At 41.6% G+C, this 23,692-nt stretch overlaps 1 protein-coding gene and 1 long non-coding RNA gene across 3 annotated transcripts in view; one reads left to right on the forward strand and one right to left on the reverse strand.

The window, feature by feature from the left end:
• Positions 1-23,692, forward strand: part of LOC126937670 (40S ribosomal protein S20-like) — a 1,038,442-nt gene that overhangs the window by 480,085 nt on the left and 534,665 nt on the right. The window lies entirely within an intron of this gene.
• LOC126937677 (uncharacterized) overlaps positions 5,910-23,692 on the reverse strand; it is a 67,670-nt gene continuing 49,887 nt past the window's right edge. The window contains exon 4 of the long non-coding RNA XR_007719809.1: positions 5,910-11,488. This is a non-coding gene — a long non-coding RNA (uncharacterized LOC126937677). The remainder of the gene's footprint in view (positions 11,489-23,692) is intronic.

Below are 23,692 nucleotides of genomic sequence, written 5' to 3' on the forward strand. Positions count from 1 at the left end.
TGTAAAAGTCTTTGCCCCAGCCCAAAGCAAGGCCTATGGCTGTTGCAGGAGAGAACTAAAAACATCACAACCCTGCAGGCAGCCAGATCCGAGTTCCAATGCCTCCTTAAACACTTACAAGTGCTGAGATTTGCATGTAGTCTTCACCTACCAGAGCCTCAGACTCTTTCTCTTTTTACTTTTTAGGTGCAAACAACATTATAATCACTCAAGGTTTTTGTGAAGAATAAATGAATCAACATATGCAAAGCACTCTAGACCTGAGTGTCTCCTGTTCGTTTATCAGGCAGACATTAAAGGATGTAGATTCCCTAATCAGTCAAGGCTATCCTAGTAGACGAGGACTCAGTAGCCTCAAAAACAGAACTTCCCCACATCATGAAGAAGACCACTGCCTCTATTTTAAGATTCACACATGCTCAAGAGATAAGCTAAGCTTAGACTAAAAACACACTTTTATTTCTGTCTTTGTGGCCTTAAATAGTCTTTTCAAGTAATGTAGCTCTCCCATCCTCAATTCCTATTTGCACAGAGCACAGTCTCTAAGCAGGACTCCAGCAGCCACCCTCCTAAGTGTCTCCAAACAAGGCATGTCTTCAGAGAAGGAGATTGCATTGAATTAAAAGCTCCTAGGGAAAGAGAGAACCTATATGAAGAAGTGCTCCACAGGGTGGCTGCCCGCGGCCCCTTCTCTGAAGCTGTAGCATTCAGTGAGTCTCTATTAGAGAGAAGTTTCAACCAAAACACTGCAAGGCCCTCCAAAGAGGCTTCAGATTTGGAATGGATAATAATCTTGACAAAAAACGTAAGCTTCCCTTCCTTTTGAATGCTTTCAAAAGGCAGAGGGATCAACCAGCCTGTGATGGTGAAACAATAGGAGAACAAAGGGGACAGTCAGGACTCTCTAGCCCATGAATAACATTTTCAAACTTTTTTATCTCTTCCACCTCCTTCTTTGACTATTTTCATGAGAGACAATTTTGCATCTTTCTCAGTTTACAAGTCAAAATAAGCATATGTGTGTGTGTGTGTGTATGTGTGTGTAAAATAGTGAAAAGGGAAAACATACTTTTTATATAACTACTTTTTGGTAACACAGTAATGTTTACTTTTTATTAAAATAGGCAATCATATATCTGAAATCAGCCTAAAACATAAATACTTAATATCAAAATTTAAAACACCTTTTTAATTCACAATTATAATTTATATTCATACATATATACATATACATATGTATATATCTCCTTGTGAGAAAGATATGCCATGTTAACAGTAATTAAAGCAAAGTTGGAGTGACTATATTAATACCAAGGTAAATTGGAAACCAAAAATATCACCGTGGATAAAAGGGTCATGTTTCATGATGATAAAAAAAGGCAATTCTTCAAAAGGGCATAACAATTCTAAACATTTATCCATCTAATGTCAGAGCTTCCAAATATATGAACAAGAACTGATAGAACTACAGGGGAAAATAGACAAATCTATCATTGTAGTCGGAGGTTTCAACACCTGTCCCTCAGTAACTGATAGAACAAGTAGACCAAAAATCAATAAGCATATAAAAGGCTAACAACACTATGAACCAACTAATTAATTGAATTCCTAGAATCCTCTAATCAACATATTCTTATCAAGCAGACACAGAATGTTTAGCTAGATGAACTATAATCTGGACCATAAAAATAATCTCAACTTTAAAATAATTCAAAATATACATATTAATGTTATCCCAATACAACGAAATTAAAATAAAAATCAATAAAAGCAGGATATTTGGAAAATTCCCAAATATTTCTTAAAAAAAAAAAATCCATGGATCAAAACAGAAATCAGGTCAGGCATGTTGGCTCACACCTCTAATCCTAGCACTTTGGAAGGCCAAGGTGGGAGGATCACTTGAGCCCAAGAGTTTGAGATCAGCCTAGGCAACATAGTTGGGGGACCCTGTCTTTAGACACACACACATAAACAAAAAAGGAGACAAGCATGGTGGCACATGCCTGTGGTCCCCACTACTAGAGTGGCTGACGTGGAAGAATCTCTTGGACCCGGGATGTCAAGGCTACAGTGAGCTACAATCACACCACTGCACACCAGCCTGGGCAAAAGAGGAGATCCTCTCTTTAAAAAAAAAAAAAAAAAAAAAAAAAAAAGTAAGAAATTGAAATGGAAGTTACAAAACATTTCTAATTAACTGAAATTAAAAATATATATATTTTTTTGAGATAGAGTCTTGCTCTGTCACCCAGGCTAGAGTGCAGTGGTACAATCTTGGCTCACTGCAACCTCTGCCTCCCGGGTTCAAGTGATTCTCCTGCCTCAGCCTCCTAAGTAGCTGGGACTATAGGCACATGCCCCAATGCCCAGCTAATTTTTGTGTTTTTAGTATAGGTGGGGTTTCACCATGTTGGCCAGGATGGTCTTGATCCCTTGACGTTGTGATCCACCTATCTCGGCCTCCCAAAGTGCTGGGATTACAGGTGTGAGCCACCACACCTGGCCATAAAAATGCATTTTTAACATGTGTGGAATGCCACTGATGCAGAGAAATTTATAATGCTAAATCCTATATTAGACAAAAAGATGTCTCAAACCAGAGATCTCAGCTTCTACCTTAAGAAATGAAAAAAGAGATCAATTCAGATTCAAAGCAAGCAGAAGAAAGGTAGGTGTCATGGTAAATTTTATGTTTCAACTCGACTAGGCCATGGGATGCCCAGACATTTGGTCACACATTATTCTGGGTGTGTCTGTGAGGGTGGTTTGGATGAGATTGACATCTGAATCAGTGGACTGAGGAAAGCAGATGGCCCTCCCCAGTGTGAATGGGTCCCATCCCATCAGCTGAAGGCCATTCATTCTGCCTTGCTTCTTTTGAACTAGGACGTCAGCTGTTTCCTGCCTTCACACTCAAACAGAACACCAGTTTTTCCTGACTCTCAAACCTGCCAGTCTTCAGGCTGGAACTGCACGATTGGCTCTCGTGGGCCTCCAGCTTGCCAATCCACCCTGCAGATATTGGGACTTGTCAGCCTTCATAATCATCTGAGCTAGTTTCTCATAATACATAAAAAAATAGAACCCTGACACATACCGTAGGATTTTTGAAGAAAAATGGATAGGTAAATGCAGTCTACCCTTTCATGTTTAACTAAAAGGGAGTCTTGTGCTTTACATCTTTACATCATCCAAAAGTCCTGTATTTGGAACTAAAAGAGAACACAGAACTCATAATGTAGAACTCCCTCAGAATGTTAAGCCCTAGAGAAAGTTAATGGCAAATTCAACTGGCAAAGTAGGGCATGCTTGACATCATTTGCTTCTTAGAGCCCAGCAGCATCCTCACTATATGGAATGACTTCTCCAGATCCTTAAGACATCTTTCCCTCAGCCACCAGCAAGCCTAAGAGGATACTGTTAAGAGCAAAGATGAATGATGACCAAACTCAATTCTAAGAATCCTTCCTTCCAGCAACAGTTTCCTCAGGAGAATATTAGAAAGCAAGCTTGGCATAAGAATGATACAGTGGGCCAGGCACGGTGGCTCACACCTGTAATCCCAGCACTTTGGGAGGCCGAGGGGGGTGGATCACCTGAGGTCGGGAGTCTGAGACCAGCCTGACCACCATGCAGAACCCGTCTCTACTAAAAACACAAAAATTAGCCGGGCGTGGTGGTGCACGCCTGTAATTCCAGCTAGCTGGGAGGCTGAGGCAGGAGAATCACTTGAACTCAGGAGGCAGAGGTTGTGATGAGTCAAGATAGCGCCATTGCACTCCAGCCTGGGCAACAAGAGCAAAACTCCATCTCAAAAAAAGAAAGAAAGAAAAAAGAATGATACAGTGGACTTTGGAGACTCAGGGGGGAAGGTTGGGAGGGGGTGAGGGATAAAAGACTACACATTGGATACAGTGTACACTGCTTGGGTGATGGGTGCACTAACATCTCAGAAATCACCACTGAAGAACTTATCCATGTAACCAAAAACCACCTGTTCTCCTAAAATTATTGAAACAAAATTTTTTTAAAAAAACAAAGTAAGCCTGGGATCCCTTTGATAAGCCTGTGGCTTGTCAGCCTCCTGCTGCAGAATCCATCTGATGCCACAGCCCCTTCAGACATGAAGCCACTGTGGGCTAGAGCTGCTATCAGAATGGCAGAGCCCAGGTATCCCTGAGAAAGGCAGAGGAAGCTTCTTTTTGCTGGGGATCTGAAGAATGCCTCCCGTTTGTCACTCTGACCTTGCTGGAACCACAGCCTGTTCAAATACCACCATTATCACAGTGGGTGGGCAGGGAGCCCACCTCACCCAGATGGCATCCTCATGCCAGGCATGTTATTCCTTTGAGAATAACAGACACTCAAAATAAGAGTTCCTGAATTGAATTACAATTGGTGTCTTCTTTAAGTAGGTACAAATGAGTGTAGTGTACCATCTGTTTTTTATTCCAACAGCTAAGGGTAAATGTGGGTAAATATGGTCTGTGAAAATGAAGTCCAAGGAGAAGTTATTGCCCTTGAATAATTAATTGCTTCATCTTCTTTCGCAAAAAAATTGGTTTATTATCTCAGATGGAACTCCTTCAATTCTCATTACCCAATGCATAAGTGACATTTAAATAAATGTCTTCTGGCATCCTGTATTGCTTCTTTGTTCCTTAGAAGCTTCTCCTGCATGCAAGATTGAGAAACTTGTTGAGACCATGCTTTTGAAAGAGCACAACTTCACAGTAATAGTCATTCATCATTCCTTTGTTCTGTTATTACTTTTTAATGGCAGCCTGAACATAGTTATTTCAGCAAAAATGATTGGCGAACTGAAGATTTCTTTCCCTATTGTTTGCCGTGTCAATCAAGTCTGAATTTTTCACAGCTAGATGAGAATAAAACTGCAGTAAACGAGGGCGGAGCATCAATTCTGTGTGGGCCCCTCTTGATGTATTCTTGATGCTCAGGATTTTGAAATACAGCTACTTTTGTAAGTTGTGGACTATGTGGCATTAAATCTCACATGGTATTAATTACCATCAATAGTTTAAAAATAATATAGAATGTTAGAATAAGCAGTATGTCTCCCTTGAAGTAAAGACCATGGAGTTTTAAAAATACAGAATTGTTGAAGCTCGGTAATTTCCGGGAAAAACATACAGAATTAACCTCAAAAAGAGAAAAAAAATGCCATGTTTACAAACTGGTCTATTTTGGAAAAAAACAAAAGGAAAGAAATCTATATCTGATGGACAGTCCCATATGAGTAAAATAGGTGGCAATTGCCAAGGTGTGCAAACGTAAAATACTGAAAACCTAAGGGATATCTTTCATAGCTTTTCTAAAAGGTCTTTGTCTTTGCTGCCCCGCAAGGCAATCTCTGTGGGCTGCCTTTCTGAACGCTGCTTTCTGCCAAATACTCTTCCCAAATGACTTGCATAAGCTTGACAGAGTGAGAATTGTATGTAAAACTGTCTGAGCTAGAAAGCTATAATTTAAGGCAAGTGGATGAGTGTCTTTCAAAGCCAGGGGCCACAGTGCACATCTGGCTCCAGGGCTGCTGCTGATTCCTGAGACCAGACCTTCCTGACTTCTCTACGTGATGCACACAGGGGATTTCAAAGCAGGGCCTGGGTTCCACAAACTGTCAGAAAGCAATAAAGGGAGAAAAAAATCACAACAAATCCTGAGAAAACTGTGCTCAAGGGAAAATGTGTAATCTTATATGCTTTCGTTACTTTAAAAAAAAGACGAAACATAAAAGAACTCAGTACTTAGCTAAAGAATAGAGAAATGAACAATAAAGAGAAAAAAATAAAAGTAAGAAGGATTTCAAAAAGCTGAAATTGATAAACTTGAAATTAAAAAGCTATTTGAAAATTTAAAATAAATTCAAAACTTTGTTGTGTGTTTGTTTGTTTTTGTTTTTGAGACAGAGTTTTGCTCTTTCTTCCAGGCTGGAGTGAAGCGGTGCCATCTCGGTTCACTGCAAGCTCCACCTCCCAGGTTCACGTCATTCTCCTGCCTCAGCCTCCCAAGTAGCTGGGATTACAGGCGCCCACCACCACGCCTGGCTAATTTTTGTATTTTTAGTGGAGATGGGGTTTTGCCATGTTGGCCAGGCTGGCCTCCAACTCCTGACCTCAGGTGATCCACCCGCCTCAGCCTCCCAAAGTGCTGGGATTATAGGTGTGAGCCACCAGGACTGACCAAAACTTTGTTTTTGAAAATACCAACAAAATAGATAAATGTCCCCTGATACAACGAATTAAAAGAGGGAGGGATAAATATGACACAAGTTAAGACATGAAAAGAGAGACATTGCCATAAATACAGTTGATTGAAGAATTGTAAGAGAATGCCACATACAACTCGATGGCAGCACAACATACAACATCCTATCAAAATGTACACTGGAAGAAGAAAATACAATTTTCATAAAAGATTGGAAATGTAATTGAAGCATGCCATTTCCTAAAAAGACACTATAGATATATTGTTTCACAACTGAATTCTATCTAATGTTTAAACAACTGACTATTCCGGTGATATTTAACACATTCAAGACCATAAAAGAAAAGACATTGTAAAGTCCCTCAAGGTACTTGAGAAGCCATTATTATGTCATTATAATAAATTTTAAAAGAAAACATGCCAATCTCGATTATGAATAAAGTTCAAAAATAGAATCTAGCAGTCTTTAAAAGTAATTCAAAATAACTACAAGAATAATCAATTGTATAAAGTTGGTTAGATAATACTAAACTGTTAGCATACTTCATTACAGAATCAAATTAAGACAGAAAAATCATGTCATTATGTTAATAGATGCTGTAAACCAAAAAGTACCTGAGACAGGTCTCAATCCATTAAGAAAGTTTATTTTGCCAAGGTTGAGGATGCATGCCCAGGAGGTAGATCTGTGTCTTTCTCCAAAGATGGTTTTGAGGACGTCAGTATTTTAAAGGGGAAAGGGTGGGTATTGGGGGGAAAGGAAGAAATTTTTAAAAGTTGGGGGTACATAAGAGACAAATGGTTGAATTCTTTTGAGTCTTTGATCAACTTTTCATGGAATACATAATTTACATGTGAGAGGTGGGTAGAGTAATAGTCACCTATGCCTTTGTCTGGCCCAGCGAATCTGCATTTCTATATCAGAGGAAGCAATCAGATACACATTTGTCTCAGGCGAGCAGAAGAATAAAAGTTCAAGGCAGGGCAAGTGTGAAGTGTAGAAACATGATTATCCTGTCACAGATTAACACGCACCTTGTTAGACTCAAAAGCAGGACCAGAAACCAGTTTACTTGGAAGTTTCCACAAAACTTATACCTTTATGTATCTACCTGTTTATATATATAAAGTCAAAGTTAGTACTATGTATGTAAAAGGCATCGCTCTCTGACCCAGAAATGAGCCGAGCTAATATTTGGTGGACTTCTTTGTATTTAACTCCTATTATATACACAGTTCTGGTTCTTCCAATTGTACAATTACTAAAGCAATCTTCACAGGATTATAAGCCTTCTCATAAGTACCGTTTTTATGGTTCCATAGCACACAACTGCTCCTTGTGGATGACACATCACTGAGACAACTGCCTGTGAGTGCACATTTGGGAGTGTGATGGGTAAGTTTAGGTGTCAGTTTGACTGGGCTAAGGATTCCCACATCACAGGTAAACCATTATTTCTGGGTGTGCCTGTGACGGCATCTCTGGAAAGGACCAGCATTTCAGTCAGTGGACTCAGTGGAGCTAACCGCCTTTCCCAGTGCTGGTGGGCATCCTCCAATCAACTGGGTTCCTGAAGAGAACAAAAAGGCAGATTCTGTCCTGCTTAAGCCAGGACATCCACCTTCTGCCCTTGGACATCAGCTCTCCCAGTTCTGCAGCCTTCGGGCTCAGACTGGGACTTACGCTGTCAGCTTCCCTGCTTCTCAGGCTCTGGCCTTGCCAAGATGACCATGGTGGAGGATGTGATGGGAACCTTTGCAGGGCAGCAATGGAGACCCAAACTCAGTGACGGGAGGTCAGGGAGAAAAGAGGGGATGAGAAATCCTGGCAGCAAGTAGAGACACCAACACCACTTTGGAGAGGATTTGCTATGAGTGGAGCAAAGGTGTGGGGTGAGAGTTACGGGGAACAAAGTTATTGTTCTATGCATAGAGTGCGGGGAGGATTGCGGTCACTGCATGTCTTCTCCTCCAGCCCTCCCAAGAAATCCTGCTGGATGCTTCCTTAACTTTTTTTTTTTTTTTTTCTTATTTGCCTGTGGCCTTTAGGACAGTCAGGTTTCCTCCAGCTGTGACAAACCAGGAAGTGGTGGACGGCAGTTGTTTCTGCTGCGCAGAACTGGTTCGGGGAAAGCCTGCAGTTCCTCCCTGTTGAGGAGGGGGCTCCTCCTACTAGGTTCACGCTATAACTATGACGGGGCCACAGGAATGAAAGGAAGGCCGCTAGAGGAACATTCGACAGGGACAGGAAGGCTCCTGCAGGGACACACACAGAGCAGGTGGGCCACCCTCTTGTGCTGTGGGGCCTCCCCAAGTAAGGATGGAGAATAATTTTATTTGCAGGCCTTGAGAGAGGCCCATCCCCTCCACCGCCTCCGACTACCCAGCTGTCTCCTGACATCAGAAAGAAGAAAGCCCTTGCCTCCGTCCTGTAGACAGAAGGAGGATTTGGGGCTCTGGGCTCCCTGCAGGCAGCACCAGCACGCCCGCCCTGCTGTTGCATTGCTTCATAAAAAAGTGGGCATGTGGAAAATGGAGCAGGAACTGGCGCTTAGGCGGCAGTATTTTCCAGAATTCCCCAGAGCAGTCTTCCCACAACTCATTAATCTTTTGAATTTGCATTCATATTTGCTAAACAGCAATGAATCTGCAAAAGGTACCCAGAAAGGAGCCCTCTTTCAGAGCTGCTTTCCTCCCTGCTCTTGGCCGTGGTCACCTGCTCCACACCATGTACCCTTCTCCGCGGCCACACAGCATCAAGGCCCCAGAGGCTTGTGAATTTTCCCAGAGCGACACACTGCAACCCGAGGGTGAGGAGCCACAACCTCAAACCCTCCAATAGGATTTCCCCATATTCCACAACCCTGCACAGAACCTCACACAGTCACGAAGCCATCTGGCTGCTCCCACCCTAGTTCTCTCTCCTCCCCACCCCATGCGCTCCACCTGCCAACTTCCTTGTCTTCCTCTCACCTCTCTCATCCAGAGTGTCTCTGTGCTGCTTCTTGTAGCATGAAGAGTTCCCTTACGTCATATCCTGAGTTCTTTCCTTCTTAGGCTTAAAATAAACTCTACTCCCAGGCCTGCAAACTCAGCTTTCAAGATGTAAAGTTAGCTTTTACAGTTAGAACTCCCTCTATGTTTTTCCAGGTAACCACCCATTCATTCCTTAGAGGGACGATCCTTCTGATTGCATAGATTGGAATCAAAAGCCTACAGTGTTTTAAAAATTAATTATTTGAAAAATACCTCAAAAATGTTTGTTTCCTCCATGGCACAAACAATAGGGTTCACCCTATACTACATGTTACAGGCCCTGCAGTCTAATAGTGTGTTAACCAATAGGTAGCTTTAGTTTTAATAATTTTTTCACACTGATCAACATTAACTGGAACACTGGAAAAAAAAACTGACCACGAAGTGAGGCCTTAACCACCAGGGACGGCCTTGTCACACCAGGTGAGACCACCAGGTGAGAGCCCTGTCACCCCAGGCGAGCGTTTGACCACCAGGGACAAGTCCTGTCACCCCAGGTGAGAGCCCATTGCACTAGGTGAGACTCCCTAATCTGCAAAAGATTTTGTGTCAGTGATGAAGTAATTAAACACCCTCGCCTGAGCGATGGTAACAGACTCCGTGGAGGTTGATCATCTCCTTTGAAACGAAGCTGTCCTACCATCTGCACCGTGCTTATAGAATTCAATTCCAAAGTATTTCACCACAGGGTGTCTTCTGTTTATTTTTACTGCCGTTTTATTTTTACTGCCATTTATTTCACTGCCATTTTTTTTAATGGCTGCAATCTCCAAACATCCACTTAGGAAACACTGGTCCTCTCAGAAAGACATAGCTGACAGCCTGAAGAGTGGTTTGTCTGAAGCCCTAAAAGTGAGCCATCCAAATACGCATGTGTATGTTTCTGTAAAAATGGTGACTAGCTAAAATTGAAAAGTATTAGAGCCCCAAAACCTGTGTATATGTGTATGATGGATGTCTGTATATACGTGTGTGTGTATCATTATGTGTGTATATGTGTGTGCATGTGTATCATTATGTATGTATATGTGTATATCTCATTATATATGTATGTGTATAACCATGTATGCATATCGTTATGTACATATGCGTATGTATTAGATGTATACATGTCATTATGTACATATGATACCTGAACATATAATGTGCATATGTGCATAATTAAGTATGTATATGTGTATGTGTATGTGTATATCATTAGGTAGATACGTGTGTATATCATTATGTATATGTGTGTATGTATATCATGTATATATGTATACATATCATTATGTGTGTGTATCATTATGTATATATATGTGTGTATACACATATATAATGAATCCAGGAATTGCCTTTCTGATATAGATGTACTGAAAGTTTTATGCATGTTAAAGCAATTGGAAATTGAATCAGGGCTTTTATCTGATTACCAATATAGGAAATGATTATTGCTCATTTATGTTTTCTCATGAGGTTCCTGTTTACAGGATACGATTCACTGGAAAATAATGCCAAGGGTTATAAAAGCAATTCACCGTGGAGTGTTGTTCTTTGTCTGTGCACAGAATGTGTAGCTCTTGCATACTGTTTTCAGGGTCAGAAGGAAACAGGAAGCCTTTAATGGAGAGCATTGATCACTCATCAGGGAAAGTCCTGCCGCACTGGGAGAAGGTGAGTCACTGCGCTGCCTTCAGCTGGCTGCATGACTACATATTTAAGGTGAGCATTAACTATATTGACACACTGGGCATAACTGTAAAATTATTTTTAGACCCCTTCCCAAAGTTAGCGGCCTTCCTTGGTAGACTCGGGGAGCTTGGGTTTTATTGCTGTGCCCAGACAACAAAGTGGGAGATTGTCACAACACATCTCAGGCTTGTTGAAACGCGCAGGGACCCAGTGCTAGGACAAGATGAGACTTTGGGAATCTTGGGCAGGGATGCGAGTCATTGGGGTCAGAATGTAGCAGGTGGTAGATTGTTGCCTTGATGGCCCCCAGTGAATCTCATCTCCATACCTCTTTGCAAGGAGACTTGGCTGCTGCTTTCTTCAAGAGGGGGAGGCTCTGTCCACATCCTCTGAACTTGTGCTAGCCTTACCCGTTGCTATCAGCAATAGCATCTGATGGAAGGGGCTGGGTGCAGTGTCTGAGGCCAGGTACCAAGACCAGGAACAAGGTAAGGATGTCCACTCTCACACTGTTTTTCAACAGTTGTTAGTTCTGGAAGTTCTAGGCTGTGCACTAAGGACAGAAAAGGAAATAAAATACATAGAGATAAGAAAGGAAAAAATAAAACTTTCTTTACTTGTAGATGACATAATTTTCTATTTATAAAATCCAAGAACCTACCAAAAAATGACTAGAAATAGTAAGTAAAGTCAGTAAGGTCACATAAACACACAACAATCAATTGTATTTCCCTATACTAACAATGAACAGCGCCATTTATAATTGCTTTAAAAAACTAAACTAAACTAAACTAAATACTGTTGTAGGACTTTTTCCTTAGGGTCCTTGTCATACAACCAGGGAAGATTAGGCTTGCAGACACTTTGAAGGGTGAGAAAAATGGGATTTATTGGGCCAAAAGGAAACAGGGACTCTCAGGAAAGCGAGAGTCCTGCTAGCCAGTTTCCCACCTCAGACTGAATCTCAGGTACCACCCCGAACAGGAGAGGCCAGGCTCCTCCCCACTGCAAAGGGCGCCGACTTCCCACAGCTGTACCCCATTCTTCCAGTCCGCGGGCCAGTCCAAGGTTCTTCAGAGACCCCTTTATACTTGGCTGTCTCAATACTAAAGTATAACTCTAGCAAAACTTGTATAGAACATAGAGCTTTTAAGCGAAAAACTATGCAACACTGAAGAAAGAAAAACAACACATAAATAAATAAAGAGGCATACTGTGTTCATGGATTGGAAAACTCAACATAGTAAAGATGTCATTTCTCCCCAAATTGATTCATAGGCTTAATGCAATTTCTATCAAAATCCCAACCGCATTCATTATAGAGACATGATTATTTTAAATTGTATGTGAAAAATACAAAGAAAAATAACTAAAACAATTTTGAAAATGAAGACTAACATGAGAGAATTATGAGTCACTTTATGGCCACACTAATCAAGGCTATATAGATTTGGCAGAGAGATCAACACAGATAGATCAATGTGCTAGAATACCTAACCCACAAATAAAACCATGTAAATATGTCCAACTGATTTTTTACACCCAAGTGTGAAAATGACTAAGGCCAGGCCTGGTGGCTCATGCCTGTAATCCCAGCACTTTGGGAGGCCGAGGCAGGTGGATCACCTGAGTTCAGGAGTTTGAGCCTGGCCAACATGGTGAAACTATGTCTCTAAAAATAAAAATTAAAAAAAAAAAATTAGCTGGGCATGGTGGCACATGCCTGTAATCCTAGCTACTCTGGAGGCTGAGGCAGGAGAATCGCTTAAACCCAGGAGGTGGAGGTTGTGGTGAGGGGAGATCGCACCATTGAACTCCAACCTGGGCGACAGAGTGAAACTCTTGTCTGAAAAAAAAAAAAAGAACTAAGTTTCATACGTAATGTAAAATTTAACTTAAAATGAATCTAAGACTTAAATTATAAAATGTAAAACTGTAAAATTATTCCAAAAAAAGTAGGAGAAAATCAGAAAATCTTTAAGATCTATTGCTGGGCAAGGAGTTCCTCAAGTTAAGACCAAAAGTATGATCCATAAAAAAAAAATTTGGTAAACTGGAGTTCGTCAAAATTAAAAACTTGTACTCTGCCATAGACCTCATTAGAGAGGATGAAAGGCAAGCTACAAGTAGGAAGAAATATTTAAAAGCCACATATTCAGCAAAAAATTAGTATTTTGAATGTATAAAAACTCTCAAAACTCCATAGTTAAAAAATGCAAACATTACAACCAGAAAATGGGCAACTGATAAACAGACATTTTACTGAGGAGCATACACAGATTACAAATAAGCATGTTAAAAAATTAGCATAATCAGCCATTAAGGAAATTAAAACCACAATGAGATGTTACTACATACCCATCAGAATGGCTAAAATGAGATGTAGTGGCAACACCAAATGCTGTCAAAGATGTAGAGAAACTGGATCTTTCACACATTGCTGGTAGGAATGTAAAGCGGTCTAGACACATTGAAAACCAGTTTGGCATTTTCTTTTAAAACTAAGCATGCACAGGCCAGGCACGGTGGCTCAAGCCTGTCATCCCAGCACCTTGGGAGGCCAAAGTGGGCGGATTGTCTGAGCTCAGGAGTTTGAAACCAGCCTGGGCAACACGGTGAAATCCCCTCTCTACTAAAATACAAAAAATTGGTTTGGCATGGTGGCATGCACCTGCAATCCCAGCTATGTGAGAGGCTGAGGCAGGAGAATTCCTTGAACCCAGGAGGCAGAGGTTGCAGTAAACCGAGATCATGCCACTGCACTCCAGCCTGGGAGACAGAGTGAGACTCCACATCAAAAAAAAAAAAAAAAAACCTAAGCATGCACTACCATGTGATCGAGAAGCTTTACTCCTGGCCATCTATCCCAGAGAAGTAAAACTTATTTCCACACAAAAACCTGCATATGTATGTATGTTCATAGCAGTTTTATATATAATAGCCCCAAATTGGAAAGAACCCAGATGTCCTCCAATAGGCGAATGATTTAAAAACTGTGAAATAGCCATACCGTGGAATATTACTCAGCCATAAAAAGAACTGTTGATACACATAACAACCTCAATGAATCTCCAGAGAATTATGCTGAGTGAGAAAAACCAATCCCAAAATGTTACACACTGTGTGATTCCATTTACATGTCATCCTGGTAATGATAAAATTATAGAAATGGAGCACATAGTAGTGGTTGCTGGGTGTCAAAGACTGGGGACAGGAGGAAAGTGGGTGTGGCTATAAAAGGTTAACGTGGGCCAGGTGCAGTGGCTCACGCCTGTAATCCTCGCACACTGGGAGGCCAAGGCAGGCAGATCACCTGAGGTCAGAGGTTTGGGACCAGCCTGGCCAATGTGGCAAAACCCTGTCTCTACTAAAAATACCGAAAAGTAGCTGGGTATGGTGGCGGGTGCATTTAGCTTTCCTCCCAAGGTGATGTTTTTAACTTCATGTCTCCCAGGAGTGTGGGTAAAACCTTCGTCTTTATGTACCTTATGCAACAGGCAAATTAAGGCACTCTACCTCTGAAAAAAAAGTGGCCACATCTTAATTCCTGGAACCTGAGAATACGTTATATTGCATGGTAAAGCAGAATTAGGTTTGCTCATCAATCTGCCTTAAAATAGAGAGATTATCCTGAAATATCCAGGGAAGTCCAGTGTCCTCAGAAAGGAAAGAGGTCAGCAGGAGGGTCAGCGTTAGAGTGATCAGATGTGATAAGGATGCAGCACCATTGCTGGCTTTGAGGATGAAGAACGGGCAATGAGTCAATAAAAGCAGGCAGCCTCTAGAAGCTGGGGAGAGCAGGAAAACGAATTCTCCCCTAGAGACTCCGGAGAGGAATGCGTCCCTGCCAGCATCTTAATTTTAATCATGTGAGACTCTTGTCAGACTTCTGGCCTACAAAACCATAAGATAATAAATTCATCCTCTTTTAAGTCACTAACCATTTGTTTATTGCAGCAGCAATAAACAAATAATTTTTGCAGCTGCAATAGGCAACTATTAGATGTCAGTACCTGGAGGTGGAGTGCTACTGTAACAAATTCCTAAAAAATGTAGAAATCATTTTGGAATTGGGAAAGAGGCAGGAAGAATTTTGAGGAATGTAATAGGAAAAGTTAGACGGCCTTGTACAGACCTATATAAATATAAACATTAATGACTCTGTTATGGATGACTCAGAAGGAAGTGAGGAGTAGGGTGGAGAAAATATACGTCATCTAGACGTATATCATCACCTACATCATCAGAAATAGATTGGTGGTAGAAATATGGATGTTAAGGGTGCTTCTGGGGATGGTGCACAAGGAAGTGAGGAATGTATTATTGGAAACCAGAGAAAAGGGGATTTTTGTGGTATGGTGACAGAAAGACCAGCTAAATTTTGTCCTATAATTATGCGGAAAGTGACACTTTAAGCAACAAACTTGCTTCCTTATCTGAGATGTTCAAAGTTTCGAAGACAAAGCCTGGTTACTTCTTGTTGCATAATGTAAAATATGAAAGAAAAGAAATAAATTGAGGGAAGAACTGTTTTAAAATGCAGGGAAGGGGAGCAGTCAGACCAGGTCATGACAATTGGTAAAATTTGCAACTTTTCAACATTTCGGATGATGCTAAAGTGAAGAGATTCTCTGTTAAAAAATAATGCTCTAGAGAAAAATTCAGGAATGTAGCCGCACAACCTTTTGCTACTATCAGAGAAAGATCAGGATGTCAGAATATTCAATCTCTGAGAAATTTAGGGTATGATTTATAGATTCCCCTTAGTTATCTCAGCAGATGCCAAAAATAGATATGGGATTACTTAGGAATGATCTGTGGAGGAGCCTGTGTTTAATGAAGTGAATCCTGGTGACACATACAAGAGGCCTACAAAGTTCCCAAGAATATAATGTCAGTAGAAATACAGCGATCATGAACCAAAAAAAAGTCAAAGAGAGCAGACTAAAAGAAGGCTGATGGACCTTCATGCTTCTCCAGACAGGAAATAGGGATCAGCTGCAAACTGCACAGCTGCAAGCATGTGCTACCTTTCGTGATTATAAAACAAAAAAACACCTCACAGAGGGAAGACCATCAAACTCAGAGAATGGAGCTGTGAGCTCAGGACAGAGCCAAGGACCACAGGTAATTAGTCAAAGGTCTTGAAGCCTATGGAGTTTGTCAGGTTGGATTTTGAAATTGCTTGGAAATAGTAATTCATTTTATAATTCTCTCCCTTTTTAAGTGAGAATATCTTTATCTGCTATCCTATGCCTATGCCACCATTATGTTTTAGGAGCAGATAACTTTTTTCTTTAGTCCATGATTGTAGAGGAATTGTACCCCAGGATGGATTATAGGGTGATCCCCAAAATTGGGGTTTAGCTTGGGAGGCCACCTGGGTTTTTGGCTTCACACAGGAAGGAATTCAAGAACGAGCTGATAAAGTAAAAGAAAGTTTATTAAGAAAGTAAAGGAATAAAAGGGTGGTTACTCCTTAGGGATAGCAGCCCTGAAGGCTGCTGGTTCACTATTTTTATGGTTATTTTTTTAGTCACATGCTAAACAAGGGTCAGATTATTCTTGAGCTCTCAGGGAAGGGGGCGGGAAATTCCTGGAACTAAGGGTTCCTCCCCCTTTCAGACCACATAGAATAACTTCTGGACATTGTAGTTCCTTTGGTCAATTTCTCCCATTTGGAATGTGTGTATTTACCCAATGCCTGTACCCCCATTGTACCTACTGAATAACTAACTGACTTTTGATTTTATAGGATCACAGGCAGAAGGGACTTGTTTAGTCCCAGATGAGGCTATGGACTTGGACTTTTGGGTCAATGCTGAAATGAGTGAAGACTTTGGTAGACTCTTGGGAAGGCATAATTGTGTTTTGAAATGTGAGAAGGATGAGATCTGGGAGGGGCTGGGGCAGAACGATATGGCCTGGCTCTGTGTCCCCACTCAAATCTCATCTTGAACTGTAATCCAAATTGTAATCCCCAAATGTTGGGGGAGGGACCTCGTGGGAGTTGATGAGATCATGAGGATGGTTACTCCATACTGTTCTCATGATAGTGAGTGAGTTTTCTTGAGATCTGATGGTGTTATAAAGGGCTTTTTGCCCCTTTGCTCTATACTTCTTCTTCCTGCTGGCATGTGAATAAGCAGCTTTTCTTCCCTTTTGCTTTCAGCCATGATTGTAAGTTTCCTGAGGCCTTCCCAGCCATGCCAAACTGTGAGACAATTAAATCTCTTTCTTTTATAAATTACCCAGTCTCAGGCAGTTCTTTAGAGCAGCGTGAGAATGGACTAATACATGTACATAATTAAAATGCTTTTTCCCCATTAATCTGCCTTATGTCAATGTATTAGGTTGCAATTACTTTTGCACATATCTTGAGTTATCTGGACATGAGCTTCCACAGCCTTGGGCATCTCCACCCCTGTCACTTTGCAGGGTGCAGCCCCCCTCCCAGCTGCTTTCATGGGCTGGTGTTGACTGCCTGAAGCTTTTCCAGGCACACAACACAAGCTGTCAGTGGATCTACCACTCTGGGGTCTTGGGGACAGTGTCCATCTTCTCACAGCTCTACTAGGTAGTGCCCCAGTGGGGACTCTGTGTGGAGTCTCTGACTCCACATTTCCCTTCTACACTGCCCTAGCAGAGGTTCTCCATGAGGGCTCTGTCGCTGCAGCAAACTCCTGCCTGGACATCCAGGCATTTTCATACATCCTCTGAAATCTAGGTGGAGGTTCCCAAACTTGAATTCTTGACTTTTGTGTACCCACAGGCCCAACACCACACTAAGTCACCAAGGCTTGGGGCTTGCACCCTCTTATCAACAGCCTGAGCTGCATGTTGGCCCCTTTTAGCCATGGCTGAAGCTGAAGCAGCTGGGACACAGGACACCATGTTCCAAGGCTTCATAGAGAAAGGGGGCCCTGGGATGGGCCCACAATATCATTTTTCCCTCCTAGGTCTCCAGGCCTGTGATGGAAAGGGCTGCCATGAAGGTCTCTGACATGCCTTGGAGACATTTTCCCCATTGTCTCAGCAATTAACATTTTGTTCCTTGTTAGTTGTGCAAATTTCTCCAGCCAGCTTGAATTTCTCTCTAGAAAATAGTTTTTTTTGTTTTCTGTTGCATCATCAGGATGCAAATTTTCCAAAGTTTTATGCTCTGCTTCCTCTTGAACACTTTGCCACTTAGAAATTTCTTCCCCCAGATACCCTAAATCATGTCTCTCAAGTTCAAAGTTCCACAGATCTCTAGGGCAGGGGCAAAATGCCACCAGTCTCTTTGTTAAAGCATAGCAAGAGTTAATTTTATTCCACTTCCCAACAAGTTTCTCATCTCCATCTGAGATCACCTCAGTCTAAATGCCGTTGTCCATATCACTATCAGCATTTTGGTCAAAGATGTTCAACAAGTCACTAGGAAGTTTCAAACTTTCCCACATCTTTCTGTCTTCTCAGCCCTGCAAACTCTTCCACCTTCTGCCTGTTACCAAGTTCCAAAGTCACTTCCACATTTTGGAGTATCTTTATATCAGCACCCCACTCCTGGTGCTAATTTACTGTATTAGTTCATTCTCACGCTGCTATAAAGAACTGCCCAAGACTGGGTAATTTATAAAAGACATTTAATTGACTCACAGTTTCACATGGCTGGGAAAACCTCAGGAAACTTACAATCATGGTTAAAGCAAATGGGAAGAAGTGCACCTTCTTCACCTTCAGCAGGAAGGAGAAGTGCAGAGCAAAGGTGGGAAAAGCTTTTATAAAACCATAATCTCTCATGAGAATTCACTCACCATCATAAGAACAGCATGGAGGAAATGCCCCTGTGATCTAATCACCTCCACAAGATCCCTCTCCCAACATGTGGGGATTACAATTCAGATTACAATTCAAGATGAGATATGGGTGGGGACACAGAACCAAACCATATCTGTATATACACATGGGAGTTCCACCAAATATGGGACTCCATGGTTGATGTTTTTATAACATTCTGCACTACAAAAAGCGATAGGGGCTTAGGGTTTCTGGCAGGGGTGGGGGTGGTGTTAATACAAATCATGGAGGGTTATGGGAGGAATTGTATGGTGAGTCAAGGTTGTCTTGTTATGAAGATAAAAGCCTCTTAGGTAATAAAAGCAGCTGGCAGAAGAACATGTGATAGTCACTCTGGACATGGTGGTTCATCTTCCCTGGAGAGTTCATCTGTGGTTGATAAGATTCCCAGGGAGGGAATTCAAGACAATTGAGATCTGTCTTTAAGCAGACAAGGGGAACTCAGGGAAAGCCCTTGTCTGCATTTGTTCTTCCCCATGAGCCCTCAGTTTGAAGTAATCAGCATATGAAAGTGGCATGTGTTAGGGGTGGTATTTCCTGAAGTGCTTCATTGCTAGGGTTCTTAAAGTGAAGGAGGGAGACAGAGATTTCAACGTCAGAGTGATGTGAGGTAAGGAGGGTTTGACTAGCCATTACTGGCTTTGAAGATTATAAACCAACAATAAAATTCTAAGGCTTTCATCAACTGAATGGACCCCTCATCTTGGCCAAGGGCACTCTAAAGTAAACCTGAAACACCTGGTTCAGGCCATGGTGTGGATGGGTGGTCACATGAGCCTCATTATACCCACCTCCCTTTGGAATTCAGGCACAGCTGATCAGCCTTAACATTAAAACAGAGACCTTAAGACTGGCAGAACAGATTATTTGCAGCAATAAGAACCTTTATGACAGATAGCAGGCCCTGAACAAAATCAAAGTATTTTACCCCAAAATATATTTCTTTGACATGTTTTGAAATAGCCCCGTAAAGCTGTCTCTTGTGGGAAAAATCTACATTCTGTAGAGAATCTCCTTCCCTTTCCAGGTCTTTTGCCTGATCCAAGAGAGAATTAACTGAGAGTCTGGCACAATTTTTAGTCCAATAAGAAACATTTACAATCTATTCTCTCTAAAGCCTGCTACCTGGAGGCTTCATCTGCATAATAAGAACCTTGGTCTCCACAACCTCTTATCTTAACCCAAATGCTCCCTTCTATTGATGCCAAGTCTTTACATAAACTCAACCAACTGCCAGTCAGAAAATCTTTGAATCCACATGGAAACCTCCTACTTCAAGTTTTCCCACCTTTCAGGTCCCAACCAATGTACATCTTACATGTATTGATGGATGTCTTATGATATGGTTTGGCTCTGTCCCCAACCAAATCTCATTTTGAATTTTAGCTCCCACAACTCCCATATGTCATGGGAGGGACCCAGTGGGAGGTAATTGAATCATGGAGGCAGGTCTTTCTCATGCTGTTCTCATCATAGTGAATAAGTCTCACAAGATCTGATGGTTTTATAAAGAGGGGTTCCCCTGCACAAGCTCTCTCTTCCTTGCAACATCATTTAAGATGTGATTTAAGGCTCCTCCTTGCCTTTCATCATGATTGTAAAACTTCCCCAGTCATGTGGAACTGTGAGTCAATTAAATCTCTTTTCTTTATAAATTACCCAGTCTCAGGTGTGTCTTTATTAGAAGTGTGAGAACGGACTAATATATCATATGTCTCCCTAAAATGCATAAAACTAAGCTGTATCCCTACCACCTTAGGTGCATGTTCTCAGGACCTCCTGGAGCTCGGGCATGCGCCATGGTCACTGCTATGTGGTTCAGAGTCTCTTCAAATATTTTACAGAGTTGCCTCTTTTTGTCAACAAGATGGAGGAAAGGCCCACAAACTAAGAAATGCAAGCAGCCTCTACCAACTAGGGAAACTGAGGAAATGGTTCTCCCTTAAGGACTCCAGAGAGGAATACAGCCATCAACATCCTGATTTCAGCCTTGTGAGACTCACGTCACACTTCTGGTTTGCAGAACTATAAGATAATACATTTGTGTTGTTTTAAGCCACTAAGTTTAGGATAATTTGTTGCAGCAGCAATAGAAAATAAATATACCTATCTTTGCATAATGAAGAGGCTATGTCTTTGGCCTCTTCATTATGCAAAGAGGGGCATATTCCTTCATTATACAAAGATAGACATATCCCCAAAACACTGTCTACCACTACCTCACCATAGAAGCAGCTGGCTAAAAATTTAGACCAAAGATGGACCCCTTTGTCTATATTTGCAAGTAAAGTGACCATTTTTACCAATGACCATAGCCTGTGGTGCAGACCTTTTTCCATATGTGCACAGACCTGTTGATGCTGGGAGTAGGTGCAGCCTCTTTATAATTCAAGCATCAGAAAAAGAAAAGAAAGGCTTTTGAGGTTTATCTTACTGCCAGATGCAAAACTGAATTTTGTTTCAAGAGATCCCAGGCTCCTGTGGGACTTGTTTCCACTGAGACAGCTGCTAAGCCTCTTAGGGAAGGTGATAGTTTACGTCCAAAAATTTCTTCATAAGAAATCTTCAACCAAACCAATCAGAGCTGCATATTCTTTACATTCTGCGTCTTTGTTATTCAGATCAATCCACTAGGCAGAAAGGAAGTATTTACTCAGCTACAATGTATGAAATTTGCATAGCAAAGAGATGGCAGCCTTGTTATTACCATAATAATATAGAATTGTTCTGCAAATATACATGGAATTGTGAATGTAGTCATATTCTCAGTCTGAAAGGGTCATTTTATAAATCCAAATAATATGGAAACTAATCAGGTTTCTGAGGAAAACTGTGAAGTTGCTTTTTACAAGAAATGTAGTTTACCAGAGAAATTAAGGAATTTTTTCCCAGAAGTTTTGAATATAAAAAACATAATTAATGATGAGCTCCTACCTAGGTTAGAAGGCAAAATGTGAGAAATATTAGGAAAAAGTTCGTTGCAATGGGCATCTCTACAAGTTCACACTTTGTTTCCATAATTTATTGAAATACTTATGAGCTACTTGTAAATAAACTTAAGTAAAAAGAGATCAGCTGTAAAGCCTGGAAATTCTCAGTGTTACTGAGTTGGTCAGTGTTCTGCCTGGTCATTTAAGAAGATGACCTAGAGGGACAAAAAATTTGAGAAGGGAGATAGAGGACAGATATTTCAGGGAGAAATAATCAAAGGGATATAATTTCAGAGAGAAATAGGAGATAAAATATCAAATAATGAATCAGGGCAAAAGAGGAAGAAGTGGAATGGAAAAGAAAGAGAAGATGCGATGTGACGTAGGAAAGGAGGAAGAACGCAGCAGCCACCTTCACTTCCAACCTGAAGACCCACCAGGATGGTGACTCTGTCTCCCTGCGAGTTCTCCTGTCCAGCAAGGCTGCAAAGGACTCTCCCCTAAACCTTGTTCTGCCAGTCTCTCGTTGTCTTGTTGTTTCCTCTTTAGGGAAAGGTCCAGGCCTTCACATCTCCCAAAGCTAGTCCAGTTTTCAGGGAGAGAAGACCTCAGAGTGTGACAGAGCTGGGACCCTTCTTAGGGGCCTACCAGGTACCCTGCCTCTAAACCAAGCATGGAACTAAAGGAAAATCCTGATTTTCTTTGAGGGAAATCCCAGGCACCTAGCTAGCCCTGAAAAGTAAATGAGAAACTTCATAAGCAAGAAAGTAATTAGGAGCTAAAAATAATAGCCAAGGAAGTAGAGTCAGAAGATGTTTGGTTCCCTACAGAAACTAAAGATAACATCTTAACACATGTATTTTAGTTATTTTTTAGAAACCTAGACCCCCACCCAGTGTGTCTACTGGCACAGACCTCCCTTCTATTGTATCTCCCTTTTGTTGACCTCACATCTGGGAGAGCTGAGGAATGAACTCTGACTGCCATTCTTCATTCTAAATTTCTACCTGAGGGGCCTGGAGGAGGTGATACCCATGAGTCAGAGCTAACATTCATTTCTGCTGTTTCCAAATTTTTCGACAAAGTTTCACTTGCTTAATCAATCATAAATCAGAAAATTTTTGAATCCACCCGTGACCTGTGGGCCTCCCACCCCATTGAAAATTTCCCAACTTTCTGGGTCAAACCAATGTATTGCCTCCACGTATTGATTTGTAACTTTGCCTATAAACTTTGGCCCCTCGCCTTTAAAAATATTTACATGTAAGGGAAATAGGGTCTTGATACAGTTTGAATTTTGTGTCCCCACCCAAATCTCATGTTGAATTGTAATTCCCAGTGTTGGAGGTGGGGCCTGGTGGGAGGTGATTGGAACATGGTGGTGGTTTTTCATTGTTCCACACCATCCCCCTAGTGCTGTCTCATGCTAGCCTTCTCGCACGATCTGGTTGTTTTAAAGTGTATGGCACCTTCCCCCTCTCTCCTCCTCCTACTGCCAGCATATAAGATGCACTTGCTTCCCCTTTGCCTTCCGCCATGATTGTAAGCTTGCTGAGGCTTCCCAGAAGCAGAAGCCACTACGCTTCCTGTACAGCCTGCGGAACCATGAGCCAATTAAACTTCTCTTTATAAATTACCCAGTCTCAGGTAGTTCTTTAGAGCAGTGAGAGAACAGACTAATGTAGGTCTCAAGTATGAACTGCCCAATTCTCCTCGCTGGTGCCATGCAATAAATGCCTCACTTTGTCTCGCTGCAATCCAGATGTCAGTGTTTGGCTTTGCCATGCCGGGAAGACCCCAGTTTGATTAGATAACAAGAGCCAGCACTTCCCTGGCGTTTGAATAAATGTTGATGGGAAAGAGTGTTGTCCATGCTCAATACCGGTTTACTTCTGTGTGAAGAGGCTGGACTGCCCTAGGCTGCTCATTATTCCACAAGCACTTGCACACTTTTCAGGAAAACACAAAGAGTTCCCAGGTCTCGGGTT

Source organism: Macaca thibetana, chromosome 15, assembly GCF_024542745.1.
Source record: "Macaca thibetana thibetana isolate TM-01 chromosome 15, ASM2454274v1, whole genome shotgun sequence".
Lineage (NCBI taxonomy): Eukaryota > Metazoa > Chordata > Mammalia > Primates > Cercopithecidae > Macaca > Macaca thibetana.